Source organism: Rhinolophus sinicus, chromosome 8 (genome assembly GCF_057876585.1).
Source record: "Rhinolophus sinicus isolate RSI-liver-muscle chromosome 8, RSI-T2T, whole genome shotgun sequence".
In the NCBI taxonomy this organism is placed as follows: Eukaryota; Metazoa; Chordata; class Mammalia; order Chiroptera; family Rhinolophidae; genus Rhinolophus; species Rhinolophus sinicus.
This window is the reverse complement of record NC_142508.1, coordinates 30,180,139-30,184,010: the sequence shown is the minus strand read 5'-3', so window position 1 is coordinate 30,184,010 and position 3,872 is coordinate 30,180,139. Positions and strand designations below refer to the sequence as shown.

The window sequence follows — 3,872 nt, the reverse complement described above, 5'->3', positions numbered from 1 at the left end:
CTCTCTCTCTCTCTCTCTCTCTCTCTTTGTCTCTCTGTCTCTCTCTCCTCATACATTTTCTATCTACTCTGTAGTTAACATGTTCTGTATTACTTTGCAACTTGTTCTTTTATACTTGTCCCATGTTGAAGGTTCTAGCCAGTAACCACTCTAGAATGCCAGAAATAGCAAGTTCTTTTATTGTTAAATTAACCATACACATGCATATATATCCACTGGACTCTATTTATTTCAACTACTTCAAAATTTAGAATTAAAGCAGCTTAAATACTGTGGGTACAACAGTAATGCTCTTGGGGTACAGAGGAAAGAACTGTAGTTTTCTTTCTCTTGGTTGGGAAAGCACCAGGAGAGCAGGTTAGTCTTCCAGGTAAGAATCTGAAAGCAGAGGACCCTGGAAAGGTTTGGTCTCAGAAAGCTGGGGCCATATGTGGAAAGATACACATTAGTCCAGCATGAATATACCATGTCTTCCTGACTCCCAAGAGGCAGAGCAGTTGCCGAATGGGTCAACCTAGCCTACCTTACTAGGGGTTAGCTGTAGGAAGACCAAGTTGCAGATAGACCTTCACCAATATCCTAGCAGAGAACTGGCTCCCTGTTTGCTCCATCAGCAGCAGCACACACAGGGGTAAGTCACTTTGCCTGCCATCACCTGCAGGATTGCCACTCCTTACGGGACACCAAATTCAGATCTGAGCCCCAGTCAGTCAAGTAAGAAAAATAACATCTAAAGGAACTAGCATCCAGAAGTGAAAATTAGTCAGGTAAAAAAACAAAAAACAAATGCTCTGTGCATGTGTTATTATTAGGTCAAGAATTACTAATGTAGTGCATTTACACCTCACAGTTAAAGGGACCTTCAGGAAAAAAATCTTTTGGTGAGAAAGTACTGGTTTGAATATGTTGTTTTATCATGAAGATATTTTTATATTTAGTGATATTTCAATGATGAAAGTATAGTATTTCTTTTAAAAGGGGCAATTATATTAGTTTTGAATTAATAAGCAGAGATCATCCAAATGTAGTCATAATATCATTAACAATAAGTGCTTGCATATTTCTCAGAAAAGAAAATTATGTCTGATTAGTTGTTAAGCGTACCAGCAAACACATAGTGACTAACATTTCAGTTACTAAAGAAAAGATTCACAATTTGAAGTTGAACATTAAACAAACAAACAAACAAAAACAAACAAAAAACACCTGAAGGATATGATATAGAAAATTCGTATTGCTTCTCTAGAAAGCAAGTTTTCACTGATAACACAAAGAACTCCAGGATGATTTCTTCATCTAATAATAAGACTTCCATGACTCACCAGTGACAATATCTCTTTCAGGTAAAAAATAATGCAGAAAAGTGTTTCCTTGATTGAAAACAGAGTGAACATGGACATATTCCACTATATGTAATATGTAATATGTATGTATATAATATGTATACCAAAACTATATCTATCTCTCAGATAGATAGATAAATAGATATAACTTTATTGCTTTGTGTGTCATGATAATAACAATAAAACCCGAACAATTCAAAATCACTTCAACTTAACTTTTTCCTCCACCTTGTAGTAATGTATCTTAATTGCTTGGATGCTAACATCTTTTATAAAGTCTTGCAATCTCAACAGGCATTCTATCTTGCAATTACAAAACCACTAATTAGAATGACGTCATAAAAATGGCAGCATGAGGTGAGCCTCTTGAAATCTCCCCTGGAATTTACAACAAATTGAACAGCTAAAATTCCACAAAGGCCTATCTGTGCAGCAGACAGACAAGACTAAGAGACACAGAATTAAATCATCTAAAGGTGGGCAAATTGGGTGAGTGGAGGTGGAGGGAAGGGGGAAGTGCAGAGACAAAGTCCGTGTCTTGGCCCGCAGAGTGCAGTCAGAGCTCGGAGCTCACTGCATTCCGAAACTATAGCAGCAGGGGGAGAGGAAAGAATTTGGACTGCTAGCACTCCCCTTATGGTCCACAATCCCACCTGAAGGATCAGCATATAAACGGCTAAATCCAACACTCACTGCTGAGAGCAAAGACTGAGGGAAGAAGGGTGAAAACAGTGGTTTAAACCCTCACTGCCAAGCAGAAGATGGAAGGCATAGGTACAGAGTGTAGCCACCCCCTCCCCATCCTCCCAGAGCTCAGCACACCCTACTCACCAGTGCTAGAAGCAGAATGGGAGCAGTGTCAGATCAAAAGAACAGAATATTTGCACTTCTAAGAACTGCAACCTGCAGCCATGGATTCACAGACCAACTAGTTCTGGCGAAGGGGAGGGAGCCTTGGGTGCAGGACTGGCTGTGCTGGTGGTCACCACCATTGCTCAGAGCCACCTCTCACAACCCACCCCACCCCTGTCCCCACCTATCTGGGCAGATCACTGCAGGTGTACACAGAGCTGCTGAAACAGAAACACACAGGCTTTGGAACTGGTGCAGGAATAGCTTTGGAACTTCAGAACCTCTCCACATCCCTCCACAGAGGCGTTGCCCTATGACCCAGGTGACCTTTTCACAGAGGAGATGCCTGCCATCTAGGGAATCCCCCCATAGTGTGAGAAGCCAGAACAGTGCAGAGAAAATATAACACTACAGTATGAGAGAGAATAAAAGGCTGCAGTCAGAGACAAAATAAAACACTCTACCAACACCTACTGGAAAATAAAAGAAAGACCTCTTCCTATCAACCTATTGCAGAACCCACTCCTGTACATGCCTAGGAAACGAAATAATAATTCATTAATTGCCAAGAATAACAGAAAATGAACTTAATGACATGGAAATACATGACTTAAATGACAGAATTCAAGATTGCAGTTCTGAAAAAAACTCAACAAAATGAAAGAAAACACAGACAGGCAGTTTAATGAACTCAGAAAAACAATCAAAGAACAAAATGAACGTCTTACCAAAGAGATTGAAATTTCAAAAAAAGAGAACCAAATAGAATTTCTAGAGATTGAGAACTCAATAAAAGAAATAAAGAATGAACTAGCCAGCTTAGGTAACAGAGTTGACCAGATGGAGGAAAGAATCAGTGACATTGAAGACAGACATCTGGAAATGAAACAGACGGAAGAAGAGAGAGATTTGAGAGTTAAGGGAACAAGAACTTTCTGACACCATCAGAAAGAGCAATATAAGAATAATGAGAATACTTACCTGGCAGGGGAGATCCCATGATCACGAAGGTGGTTTTCCCAGGGCGAGGCTTATCCATTGCACTCCGGATGTGCTGACCCCTGCGATTTCCCCAAATGTGAGAAACAGAAACTCATAGACACAGACAATGGTTTGGTGGTTACCAGAGGGTAAGGGGGGTGGGGGGTGGGAGATGAGGGTGAGGGGGATCAAATATATGGTGGTGGAAGGGGGGCTGACTCTGGGTGGTGAACGCGCGGTGGGATTTGTGGATGATGTGGTGCAGAATTGTACACTTGAAGTCTGTGTAATTTTACTAACAATTGTCACCCCAATAAATTTAATTAAAAAAAAAAGAATAATGAGAATATGAGAAGGAGAAGAAAGGGAGAGGGGAACAGAGTATATTCAAATAAATAGTCGATTAGAATGTGCCAAAGTTGTGAAAAAACTGGATCCTCGAATCCAAGATGCAAATAGAACACCTAATTACCTCAATCCAAAAAGGCCTTCTCCAAGGCATATTGTATTGAAGCCGTCAAAAATCAACGACAAAGAAAGAATCCTCAAGGCAGTCAGGGAAAAGAAGATGGTAACCTACAAAGTAAAGCCCATTAGATTATCATCAGATTTTTCAGCAGAAACTCTACAAGCCAGGAGAGAGTAGAATCAAATACCCAAACTATTGAAAGAGAGAAATTATGAGCCAAGAATAAT

The 3,872-nt window shown here is 40.2% G+C and overlaps 1 pseudogene; it reads left to right on the top strand.

The window, feature by feature from the left end:
• Positions 1–3,168: 3,168 nt before the first annotated feature.
• LOC141567741 (U1 spliceosomal RNA) lies at positions 3,169–3,296 on the top strand (annotated as a pseudogene).
• The last annotated feature ends 576 nt before the right edge of the window (positions 3,297–3,872 follow it).